This window comes from Bison bison, unplaced genomic scaffold (genome assembly GCF_000754665.1).
Source record: "Bison bison bison isolate TAMUID 2011002044 unplaced genomic scaffold, Bison_UMD1.0 scf7180017864278, whole genome shotgun sequence".
NCBI lineage: Eukaryota > Metazoa > Chordata > Mammalia > Artiodactyla > Bovidae > Bison > Bison bison.
Window position 1 is genome coordinate 672,798 of NW_011494850.1, and position 13,583 is coordinate 686,380.

Consider the following 13,583-nt stretch of genomic DNA (forward strand, 5'->3'; position numbering starts at 1 on the left):
TCACTTGAGTTGTGCCTGACTCTTTGCGACACTATGGACCATAGCCTGCTAGGCTTCTCTGTGGGATTCTCCAGACAAGAATACTGGAGTGGGTTGCTGTACCCTCCTCCAGGGGATTTTCCCGACCCAGGAATCCAACCTGCGACTCTTACGTCTCCTGTATTGGCAGGCTGGTTTTTTACCACTAGCACCACCTGGGAAGCCCAGAAAGAATCTACTGGATATTATTTTCTTTTTCTTTTTCTCATTAACTTTTTTTAATGGGTCTGAAATTCTGTGACAGATTTTTGGTCAAGTTGTTTTCATTAAAAAGTACTGATTTTAAAAACTAATAACTTAAACTGCCACACACAAAACATATGGTCCACAAAAACATTCTCCTTTCCTTCTGAAGGTTTTACGATGCATTGTTATCATTAACCAGTCTTTTACTATTAAACTTAAATGGCCAATTGAGACAAACAGTTCTGAGACCGTTCTTCCACTACTGATTAAGACTGGGGTGGCAGGTATTGGGGATAATATTCATTTAGCCTTCTGAGCTTTCTGGGCAGACTTGGTGATCTTGCCAGCTCCAGCTGCCTTCTTGTCCACTGCTCTGATGACACCCACAGCGACTGTCTGTCTCATGTCACACACAGCAAAACGGCCCGGGGGAGGATAATCAGAGAAGCTCTCGACACCACATGGGCTTGGCAGAAACTATATCAACGATGGCAGCATCACCAGATTTCAAGAATTTAGGGCCATCTTCCAGCTTTTTCCCAGAACGACAATCAATCTTCTTCTTCAGCTCAGCAAACTTGCAAGCAATATGAGCTGTGTGACAGTCCAGCACAGGTGCATATCCAGCACTGATTTGGCCTGGATGGTTCAAAATAATCACCTGAGCTGTGAAGCCAGCAGCTTCCATGGGTGGATCACTGTTGCTGTCACCAGCCACATTGCCACGATGGACATCTTTGACAGACACGTTCTTGACATTGAAGCCCACATTGTCCCCAGGAAGGGCTTCACTCAATGCTTCATGGTGCATTTCTACAGACTTCACTTCAGTTGTTACACTGACTGGAGCAAAGGTGACCACCATGCCAGGTTTGAGAACACCAGTCTCCACATGACCCACAGGGACAGTACCAATACCACCAATTTTATAGACATCCTGGAGAGGCAAACACAAGGGTTTGTCAGTTGGGCAAGTTGGTGGCAGGATGCAATCCAGAGCTTCAAGCAGGGTGATTCCACTGGCATTGCCGTCCTTACAGGTGACTTTCCATCCCTTGAACCATGGCATATTAGCACTTGGCTCTAGCATGTTGTCACCATTCCAGCCAGAAATTGGCACAAATGCTACTGTGTCGGGGTTGTAGCCAATTTTCTTAATGTAGGTGCTGACTTCTTAACAATTTCTTCATATCTCTTCTGGCTATAGTGTGGCTCAGTGGAATCCATTTTGTTAACGCCAACAATTAGTTGTTTCACACCCAGGGTGTAAGCCAGAAGGGCATGCTCACAGGTCTGCCCGTTCTTGGAGATACCGGCTTCAAATTCACCAACACCAGCAGCAACATTCAGGACAGCAGTCAGCCTGGGATGTGCCTGTAATCATGTTTTTGAGGAAGTCTCTGTGTCCTGGGGCATCAATGATGGTAACATAGTACTTGCTGGTCTCAAATTTCCACAGGGAGATATCAATGGTGATACCACGCTCACGTTCAGCTTTAAGTTTGTCCAAGACCCAGGCATATTTGAAGGAGCCCTTTCCCATCTCGGCAGCCTCCTTCTCGAACTTTTCAATTGTTCTCTTGTCAATCCCGCCACATTTGTAGATCAGATGGCCAGTCGTGGTAGACTTCCCTGAATCTACATGCCCAATGACAATGATGTTGATGTGGGTCTTCTCCTTTCCCATTTTGGCTTAGGTTTAATGGTAGTTTTCACGACACCTGTGTCCTGGCGGCAACCCTGTTGCGAAAAAGTGGATATTATTTTCTTTATTCCTTGTTATTTGTAAGGTTCTGTTCTCAACATGTGCCAGTGAATACACTATTTTATCCATTTCTGGTTTAAAAATTAAGGGTGAAAGTGGGCAGCTAGATAAATATTTCCAGGGAAATTTGGTCAATTTGACAGTAGAAACCATAGCAAAGTGGGGAGAGTCACAGTATACCCTGGTGTTGGCAATGAGTTAATGAGTGCTCTGAAAAACACAAAGGTTTCCAAATCCCATGATTGTTTATGACACTTGACCATTCAACCTTGCATGCTAATGGAGCTACCAGGATGGGTCCTTAGCCCTTTGTCTGTCTATACCAACCTTCCCACTATGTGTTCCTGAATAGCCAGAGTTAATAGTTAAATTATGATGGCATCCTTTACAATATCGCTCTAGCTCCTCTAATTTTCTCCTACTTTGAGTCATAATAATCATTGTAACAACTAGTATCTGTTGAGGACTTAGTGTTTGCCAGGCACTATTTGAAGCACCTCACATATAATATCTCATTTATTCTTCATAACAGGTAGTAGTAGAAAACCGTTTTACAGACAAGGAAGTGGAGACTCAAAAATATTAAGTGATTCATTCAAGGTAATTCAACTAAAAAGTGGTAGTGGTGGTATTTGAACCTAGGTTTTATTGTCCTATCTCTCCTTCTTTACTGCCTCACTATTATTGCCTACCAGAAGGCCTTACAGAAGCTAGGAGGGGGTGAAAGGGTGTGAAACAGAACTACAGAGTCAAAATCACCTCACAGCATCATCTTCTCTTACCCCTGCCTCTCCAGAAAGAATCCCCTAAATGCCATCCCTGATAAGTTGTCACTTTGCTTCTCCTCAGATGCTACTGGTGACCTGGAACTTGGTGCCACATGAGGCAGCCTGGTCCATTTTTAGATAGCTCTAATTGTTACCCAGTTATTCCATATTTTGAACATAAATAATTTCTCTCCCTAACTTCACCTACTTGTCCTAGTTCTGTTTTCTGGAGCTCTACCAAATACAACTTTTCTTTCCTCTGATGGACATACTGTTAAATATTTGAAGAACTGAGGGATTTTGGACTGTCTCTTACTATACCCCAGCCTCCTTTTTTCTACTTGCAGAAGAAATGCAAGATTTTATTTTCTAAATGTGACAGGTCTTTGAGTTCATTTTTGTGAGAGCTTATTTATACCTATTAACCCAGAAGGACACTATTATGCATAGGAAAGATTAGCTTTGTTCTAGAGTACTCTTGCCTGGAAAATCCCATGGATGAAGGAGCCTGGTAGGCTGTAGTCCATGGGGTCGCTAAGAGTCGGACACGACTGAGCGACTTCCCTTTCACTTTTCACTTTCATGCATTGGAGAAGGAAATGGCAACCCACTCCAGTGTTCTTGCCTTGAGAATCCCAGGGACGGGGGAGCCTGGTGGACTGCCGTCTAATGGGGCTACACAGAGTCGGACACGACTGAAGCGACTTAGCAGCAGCAGCAGCAGGGTTTATTTGGTTGGGACAGTCAGTATACCTCTGTGCAGTCTTAATAGTTTAACATTCAGTTTCATTCATTTATTTCTCTGGCTTTGTGCTTGACCCAGGCTAGGCCCTGGTGTTCAACTGTAAGGATAAATCATTTATCTCTTTAAAACTTTAAAAAAAAAAAAAAGAGAGAGAGGAACACATGATAGTGAAAAAGTACTTTTGTGAAGATCAAAAATAAGATGTAGAGAAAAAAAAGAACATGAGGTAGTTTTGGGTGTCATGAGGATGAGCCTCTTGGTGTGAATCTAGTGAGTGAAGACTGAAGCATTAGAGACTTGTAAGGACAAATTGGGTGGTATCATCAGGAAGAATAAGAGACTAGAGCAACTTTGGCAACGATTTATGGTATTTCTGGTTCTATCTGAGGAAGGATAAAAATTATACACTATACAGATGACATTATTTTTGTTAAATTGGGCATTGTGGCTGGTTATGAAAGTTGTGAGTTTTACAGTTGTCAATATAATATAGTATTCTACATAAAAATTTCCAGGAGGCTTAAGACTTTTGTGTTTCAGTGAAAAACTTCAATTTTATTAAAAAATTTAATCTTTAGGAAAGCTTTTATATTGGAACTGACTCCCTTGTGCATGGGGAGATTGCTTCTCCCTTTCCTCTGGTGTGTCCTCCCTTTTGTTTATTGGAAGGTGAATTGGCTCGAACTGGGAAGGTCACTAAACAGTCACATGACTGGGGAAGAGGCTTCTTCAGAGTTCAGTTTCCTCATCTGTGAATTGAGGCTGTCAGGCTAAGTTTCTTTCTAGTTCTGAGGATTATTAAGTCCTTTCTTATTTTGGTGTAGGGTTTTCCTGATATATAAGGGCCTAGTATGGACATAAATAGTTCATTACCCTTTTGACATCTGTGGTGTTGCAGATTGAATTGTTGGTTGCAATGCTTCATTTTCCTGATATGCTGGTATTAGATTTATTCATATCCTCACCAGGGCATTAGGGTGAACAAAGTATGTTTCTCTGTCCCTTGGCTTTAGGTTTGTCCTAAAGCGTGTTCTTTGTGCCTTGCTTTGACCAAAAGCAGCTGTGACATAAGCAAGGGCTTGAAACATACTTGTGCTTGTCTTGAGCCCTGGTCCAGGGAGGGTGAGAGAACCTGAACCTAGACACAGACCAGACCCAGATACAACCCAAAGTTTAGAGCCCAGCCTACATCAGTTGAATCCCAGCAAGTACATTAGTGAAAAATAAATGTTTTATATTTTTGCTGCTGTTTTGTAGTTCTTTATTTGGCAGGGTTAATTAATCATGAAAGTAAGGCATACTTAATGTGAATGTGCTGCGTTGCTTTGCTGCTGCTGCTGCTAAGTCGCTTCAGTCGTGTCCGACTCTCTGCAACCCCATAGAGGGCAGCCTACCAGGCTCCCCCATCCGTGGGATTCTCCAGGCAAGAACACTGGAGTGGGTTGCCATTTCCTTCTTCAATGCATGAAAGTGAAAAGTGAAAGTGAAGTCGCTCAGTCGTGTCCGGCTCAACTGCTTTCAGTTCAGTTCAGTTCAGTTCAGTCGCTCAGTCGTGTCCGACTCTTTGCGACCCCATGAATCGCAGCACACCAGGCCTCCCTGTCGCTCAGTCGTGTCCTGCTCAGTTGCTTTACTGAAAGAGGACTTCCCTGGTGGCTCAGATGGTAAAGCGACTGCCTACAATGCGGGAGACCCGGGTTCGATCCCTGGGTCGGGAAGATCCCCTGGAGAAGGAAATGGCAACCCACTCCAGTATTCTTGCCTGGAGAATCCCATGGATGGACTGGCCTGGTGGGTTACAGTTCACGGGGTCGTAAAGAGTTGGACACGACTGAGTGACTCTTTGCGACCCCATCAATCGCAGCACGCCAGGCCTCCCCGTCGCTCAGTCATGTCCGGCTCAGTTGCTTTAGTTGTGTCCAATTCTTTGTGATCCCATGGACTGTAGTCCGCCAGGCTCCTCTGTCCATGGGATTTCCTAGGCAAGAATACTGGAGTGGGTTGCCATTTCCTCCTCCAGGGATCTTCCTGACCCCAGGGATCGAACCCACTTCTCCTATGTCTCCTATATTGGCAGGCAGATTTTTCACCACTGAGCTACCTGGGAAACCCTAATGCCATTTAGTGGTCAATTTTTTAGTTTAGTTTGGGTTTTTTTTTTTTTTTTCATAGAGCTGCCAGTCATTAAAGATGGTTTTGTTTTTTAACCCATTGATAATACTTCTGAGTGGAACCCCAAACCCTCAAGCTGGAATGACCCTTATTATTCAGGTTAGCTACCAGCATGCAGAATTTGGATTTAAATGCACACTAGGAGTCAGAGCCATTGAAGACCTCTAGGTCCCTTTGCTCCCAATACTAACTTCCTACTTCTCAGCCACAAACTTCATCCACAACATGTAAATAGCTGGCATTTATATACTGCTGCCCAAGCTGGGGGGAGGGGAGGATTGCAGTACAGGAAAATTGGCATCAGCAGTCTTTCGGGGCCTAAGAGTCTTGAGAATTAATGGATTCTTTTCTACCATGCTGTGTTCCAAAATTAATCTGGTTTCTGTCTGCCGTGAACTGACACAGATTGTTGTTTTATGGTTATTTAAGGCACAAGCATTTACCCTCCACAATTAGGCTATCCCCTGCTTTTCCGTTTAATAAGATCAAACAAAGTGGTCCCCTATTTATATTCTTGAAAGCTGTGAGCTGAGATCACAGATCCATCATACTCACTTTTCTGCTCATCTGCAACTAGATCTTTTGGAATTTGATAGATTCACACTGTGTATCCAACACATCCTTAGGCTTGCTTAGGGAAAGTGAAGAAAATGTAAAACAATCCCATATAACTGGAAGAAAGAAATCCCATGCTGTGGTCATGCACAGTTCTTTTTAGAAGAACTTGGTTTCATTGCATCTAGTATGTTATCTGCTAACTTTCCCTTGTTAATATTCTACAAGCTTTCCAGGCTCATAACATTCATTCTCTAAGCTCTTTATGGTAGAGGTGACACAAAATAATTCGGGATGAAAGGGACTTTATGATGAAATGGACCAAGAAAAATTTATTTCAGTCAAGCATAGATTCTGAGTTTGTATTTTCTTTGATAAGACAGAGATTCCTACTCTGTTGTTATTTGTGGTGAAAGTCACCCAAGTATGATGCTGCATTCTTGGATATTACAGGTAGAAGGCAGGAGTGGAGACAGTCACTTACTCCTCCTCAGGGGGCACAGGAATAATTACCTGAATTATATTGGGATTTATACATCTTGAGTGTGACTGTTCCAATGCTACCTGTTATTGGAATGACATAGCAACTGTTTTAGTCAAATGATGCAGCAACAATAAAAATAAAACCTGGCCTAGTGAAAGTGAGTTTATAGTATGGAATCTTCAAAACTTGTTTTAGTGTCTATTAAACCTTCTCATGCATTGGAGGCAGAAATGGAAACCCACTCCAGTGTTCTTGCCTGGAGAATCCCAGGGACAGGGGAGCCTGGTGGGCTGCCGTCTATGGGGTCGCACAGAGTAGGACATGACTGAAGTGACGCAGCAGCAGCAGCAAACCTTCTCACATACATTATTGCATTTATTTCTCAAAATAATCCTATGAGTATAGTTATTATACCCATATATCAAACATCATGCCTTTATTTAGATGTATCTTGCAATTCATCTTCAGATCTGTCTCTTCTGTCCTTAGATCAGATGCTACTTACGGGACAAATTTTTATATATCCTCATTATATATCCCCCAACATGATGATGGAGACATTCTATCATCATAGAGGTTAAGGAATTTGCCAAGGATCCCACAACTGATAAATTGCAGACTGAGATTCAAGCATTGCATAGGCTAATAGCCTTTCCACTCTATGATAATGGCTTCCCTATAATACTTATAAATGCTTATAAACAATGCATTTGTTTAGTATTTTATATAATTTTTATTTTATGTTATGCTACATGATTTATATTATTCATGTATGTAACTACTTTAATAATTTGACCTGAAGATGTTAATAGTGTTCCTTTTACTCCCTGAGTAGAGACTGAGGATATAAAGAAAACAAAACAAGGTTTTTAACCCTTAGGATCTTCCTATCAGGATTGGGAAATTGGGCAGATAGACCAGAAGTAGATTTCCTGCTAATTCCTATGTGTGTGATGTTTTGGCCTTATTGTTAAGAGAAGTCTTGACATAATGCAACTATGACCAAAACAAGATTCCTTTGTCTTCTCTTTTCAATTTCTCCAAACCCAGGATTTTCCAAACTCCCAGCCACTGTGTTGTAGGAGGTTGAGTGAAGGAACCCCTCATATGCAAACAGTTTTACCAATGAAGTTCTTTCCCTAAATTTTGCAAAGAAAAACAATGGGAAAGATTTTCTAATCTTTTGGCTCTAATTCCATACTGAATGGAGAATGCAATCATTCTAAGTAGTGTGTAAAATTAATTATAGTTGGAAGAGAGTTGCCAGGCTTGTGGATTCCCAGGGATTGCAGGGGTGGGGGTGGGGTGGGAATTGCCCTCCAGATACAGTCAATTTTTCCATAAATGTGTTCAGAAAATACCCATGTTTTTGTTTTCACTCCAGCATGACATTGGTGTGGGATCCAAGGAAATTAACTTTACTGGGTCTGAATTTCCTTTTAAATTATGCAACTAAAAATGCTGATAGATCTTAGCCTGTGCTAATGTTGCGTATGAGAACCCAATACAAGATAATATCTAATTTAAAGTCTGTTCACCTTCATTTTAAAAACATTCTTTTTGTAGTTCTTTTAAATAGCAATTAATAGGTTTAAGCTTTTGCTGGGGGGAGGGTGCTATGGAGGAATTATTCATAATTATATATCACTTATTTATCTGTTGATTATCTGTCAACAGGTAAATTTAAGACTACTGTATTTCATCTGAAATGGAATATAGATATAAAGTTTGAAGAGATGAGGTTTTTTTAAAAAACATCAGATAATTAAGTGAAATTATTAGATAATTAAGTAAAGAAAACTCTCTGGATGACACATAATATAGAGTACCATACTAGTCACACTTCATCTCTAAGGATAAGAATTATATCAAAATCACTTGATGGTAAACTTAAGTGTCTTCTGGGAGAGGCTTTTTGGGAAAAGTACATATAAGGTGGTCTATTGTAGAGACTCACTTTACTGTTTTCATTTGAAAGATAGTTAAATATCTACCCTCTCTGTTTTCTAATCTTACTTTCCAGTGGCATCTTCATCTTATTTTTCTTCAGCAAAACTTCTACTGCGACCCTAAGCATGACCTACTTAGAAATTTATAACCAGTGATACATTTATTTACTTTAAGAGCAATTTAGGCACCTATGAATAACTCCCTTTAGGGTACCATGTTGATCAGTAAAAGAATTCCATTACATAACTGGACTTTTTTTTTTTTTAAATCTTAAAGTTATAACCAGATCATTTTTTAAGTTTGGAAATTTGTTTTTATTTTTTAAATAATTATGCTTATTATAAAAAAACAGAAATTTCAGAAAAATATTAGAAAGTAGAGGGAGAAAATCACCCATATTTAACTATTCATGGTGAATTTTCTTCTCATTTTTTTTTAAACATCTTCTAGTTCTCCTTTATCTTAAACAAGCTTTTCGGAGGTTACTATTGACTCCCTTGGTCTTTCTGTTGTACGAACACCCAGATGTAATACATGTTTGTAACACCTGGCTTTGTTTCAGGTGTATTGTTGTTTCTGTGCCCCATCTCCTCCTTGGTGTCATCTGCCCACTTCCACTGAAATTTCTGATGAAGGCTGAGAATATTAGTTTCTGGAGTAAATAACAGTTTTTAGGGATGCCAGGCATTGGTTCTAAGTGAGAAGCACTTCCTTTGATTACACATTTCCTTTACCAGATCTCTGAAGAAGCCCAGCGGTAAAGCTTTTGCTTAGAAGATCACAGGCTGTAATCACTAGTCTTTTCTAATTATAAGTAATGAATTTCAGATTTTTTTCTTCCCTATTAGATTCTGCTTTTGACCACTGTGCTTAGATCACTTAATGTGGCAATAGATTATAAGATTTTAATTTCTCAGTGTAATGATGGAATTGTCAGGTGGTTATGTTCTGATGCTTGGTGCCAGCTGGGACTGAGATTAAGTCCTAGTTTTTCTCATTTGCCAGTGAGGGACCTTGAAGAAGGCACTTTCCCTCTCTAAGATATAGTTGTTTGTTTTTTTAATGTGAATAATAATGAAATTATAACAATCATGGGGTGTGTTGTAGGGATTATGTGAGATAGTTGTAGAGAGGTTATGAGCACAGATTCCATAACTACCTGGATTCAAGCCAGCTACCTACTGGCAGTGTAGCCTTGGGAAAGTTTCTTAACCTATCTGTGCTTCTGATTTCTGAATAATTAAATGAGGATAATCACAGTTACTATTTTGTAAAATTGTTGTGAGAGTTAAATAAGTTAATATATGGAAGCATACATAATAGTGACTAGCACAAGTGTTTAGTCAATGCTGGTTGTTTTTATTATTATTATTGGCATTTATAAAGCCTGGCCAATAGTAAATCCTCAGTAGATATTTATTCTTATGATTCTTCTCTGGATTTGTCACTGTTCTTTCTCCCCTTTTGTTCTTTGCTTAACTTATTGAGATTAATAAATAGGACCTCGCCCTAAGTGAGCATCAGTAATCTTTGAAATTAGCAGCAGAGAAGAGCAACTCATGGGTTCTACTCTTTACCAGATCAGATAGATTTTTTTCTTTTGCCACCTACTCTCCATTGACTAGAACAAGAAGGGTATACTCATCCCACTGTCCATATAAGTCATTATTCTATGCAGGTAATTATCCAGAGTTCTATTATCCTGGAGAATTATTTTAGAAATGGTTGTTTTTATTTATGGCCAGCTGACAAAAGAGGGATACCACCCTGGGCATCCTGCAGAAGCTTAGTGTGCCTTTCAAAATAATAGAAATTACTATTTAGGGGCAGAATTCTTTTTTTTTTTTTCTTGTATCGATTTGATAAGATATCAGCATTAATAAAAGGAATGACCAACATGGTAGATCATCATTGCTAATGTCATTGATTTCCACCTATACTGTGTATCATGTACTAACACAAAAGAGATATAGTTACGGGTAGCCAAATGTATCTGAATATTCTTAGTCCATTTAATATGCAGTAGTTTTTTCCCTCTGAAGTAATGTCAAAAAGGATTTTATTGTATTTAATTTCAGAAATAAAATTTGTGATAGATTGGACAAGTACAGAACTGAAGGTTTTGAATGCCATTTAAAATGATTTTTACTCAATTTCTCCCATGTGCCAGTTGCTTTCACTAATGACATTTTTTTTTTTGCTGCAAAATTTATGAAAAAAGAATTAGCTATGCAAATTAATGATTTAAAAAGAAATGGAGGGACAATATTTATCTCTCTAGCAGGGGGCATATTACTTTCATGTAACAACAACAACAACCACAAAAAAATCTATGTTCCTTTCAGTTCGTTCAGTCCAGTCACTCAGTCATATCCGACTCTGTGTGACCCCATGGACTGCAGTGCTCTAGGCTTCCTTGTCCATCACCAACTCCAGCAGCTTGCTCAAACTCATGTCTATCAAGTCAGTGATGCCATCCACCATCTCATCCTCTGTCATCCCCTTCTCCTCCTGCCTTCTATCTTTCCCAGCGTCAGGATCTTTTCCAATGAGCCAGTTCTTCGCATCAGGTGGCCAAAGTATTGGAGTTTTAGCTGCAGCATCAGTCCTTCCAATGAATATTCAGGACTGATTTCCTTCAGGACGAACTGGTTGGACCTCCTTGCAGTCCAAGGGACTCTCAAGAGTCTTCTCCAACCCCACAGTTCAAAAGCATCAATTCTTCGGCGCTCAGCTTTCTTTATAGTCCAGCTCTCACATCCATACATGACTCTTGGAAAACCCATAGCTTTGATTCGACGGACCTTTGTTGGCAAAGTAATGTCTCTACTTTTTAAAATGCTATCTAGGTTGGTCATAGCATTTCTTCCCAGGAGCAAGCGTCTTTTAATTTCATGGCTGCAGTCACCATCTGCAGTGATTTTGGAGCTCAAGGAAATAAAGTCTATCACTATTTCCATTATTTCCCCATCTATTTGCCATGAACTGATTGGACCGGATGCCATTTTAGTTTTCTGAATGTTGAGCTTCAAGCCAACTTTTTCACTCTCCTCTTTCACTTTCATCAAGAGGCTCTTTAGTTCTTCACTTTCTGCCATAATGGTGGTGTCATCTGCATATCTGAGGTTATTGATATTTCTCCCAGCAGTCTTGATTCCAGCTTGTGCTTCATCCAGCGCAGCATTTTGCATGATGCACTCTGCATATAAGTTAAATAAGCAGGGTGACAATATACAGCCTTGACATACTCCTTTCCCTATTTGGAACCAGTCTGTTGTTCCATGTCCGGTTCTAACTGTTGCTTTTTGACCTGCATACAGATTTCTCAGGCGGTAGGTCAGGTGATCTGGTACTCCCATCTCTTTAAAAATTTTCCACAGTTTGTTATGATCCACACAGTCAAAGGCTTTGGCATACTCAATAAAGCAGAAGTAGATGTTTTTCTGGAATTCTCTTGCTTTTTCAGTGATCCAGCGGATGTTGTCAATTTGATATCTAGTTTCTCTGCCCTTTCTAAATCCAGCTTGAACACCTGGAAGTTCATGGTTCAGGTACTGTTGAAACCTGGCTTGGAGAATTTTGAGCATTACTTTGCTAGCGTGAAATGAGTGCAATTGTGTGATAGTTTGAACATTGTTTGGCATTGCCTTTCTTTGGAATTGGAATGAAAACTGACCTTTTCCAGTCCTGTAGCCACTGCTGAGTTTTCTAAATTTGCTAGCATATTGAGTGCAGCACTTTCACAGCATCATCTTTTAGGATTTGAAATAGCTCAACTGGAATTCCATCACCTCCACTAGCTTTGTTTGTAGTGATGCTTCCTAAGGCCCACTTGACTTTGCCTTCCAGGATATCTGGCTGTAGGTGAGTGATCACACAATCATGGTTATCTGGGTCATGAAGATCTTTTTTGTATAGTTCTTCCATGTATTCTTGCCACCTCTTCTTAATATCTTCTGCTTCTGTTAGGTCCATACCATTTCTGTCCTTTATTGTGCCCATCTTTGCATGAAACTTTCCCTTGGTATCCCTAATTTTCTTGAAGAGATCTCTAGTCTTTCTCATTCTATTGTTTTCTTCTATTCCTTTGCATTGATCACTGAGGAAGGCTTTTTTTTTTTTTTTTATCTCTCTTTGCTATTCTTTGGAACTCTGCATTCAAATGGATATATCTTTCCTTTTCTCCATTATTTAGCTTCTCTTCTTTTCTCAGTTATTTGTAAGTCCTCCTCAGACAATCATTTTGCCTTTTTGCATTTCTTTTTCCTGGGGATGGTCTTGATCACTGCCTCCTGTAGAATGTCACGAACCTCCCCCCCATAGTTCATCAGGCATTCTGTCTGTCAGATCTAATCCCTTGAATCTGTTTGTCACTTCTACTGCATAATCATAAAGGATTTGATTTAGGTCATACCTGAATGGTCTAGTGGTTTTCCCTACTTTCTTCAATTAAGTCTGAATTTGGCATGTTTCTTTAAATATAATTAAAATCTAGAATTCCGCATTTTGGGCTGGTCTTCCCCAGTTGGTCATAAATATTGGGATTGGAATCTAACAGATAATCATGGGGAATGCTGTTTTATAATAACATGCAATGTTTTATCATAATGTATATGATAAATTTAATGTATTCTGAACATAGGTTCAAGCCTCCGTTCTGTGACTTACTATCCTATGCTAAGTCACTTCAGTTGTGTCCGACTCTGTGCAACCCCAGAGATGGCAGCCCACCAGGCTCCCCTGTCCCTGGGACTCTCCAGGCAAGAACACTGGAGTGGGTTGCCATTTCCTTCTCCAATGCAGGAAAGTGAAAAGTGAAAGGGAAGTCACTCAGTCGTGTCCAACTCTTAGCGACCCCATGGACTGCAGCCTACCAGGCTCCTCCATCCATGGGATTTTCCAGGCAAGAGTACTGGAGTG

General features: G+C 40.1%; 1 pseudogene across 1 annotated transcript; it reads right to left on the reverse strand.

Moving 5' to 3' along the window:
* Positions 1-386: 386 nt before the first annotated feature.
* Positions 387-1,948, reverse strand: LOC104995168 (annotated as a pseudogene). The gene has a single exon (XR_826040.1). The product of XR_826040.1 is annotated as an elongation factor 1-alpha 1 pseudogene (transcript).
* Positions 1,949-13,583: the final 11,635 nt, after the last annotated feature.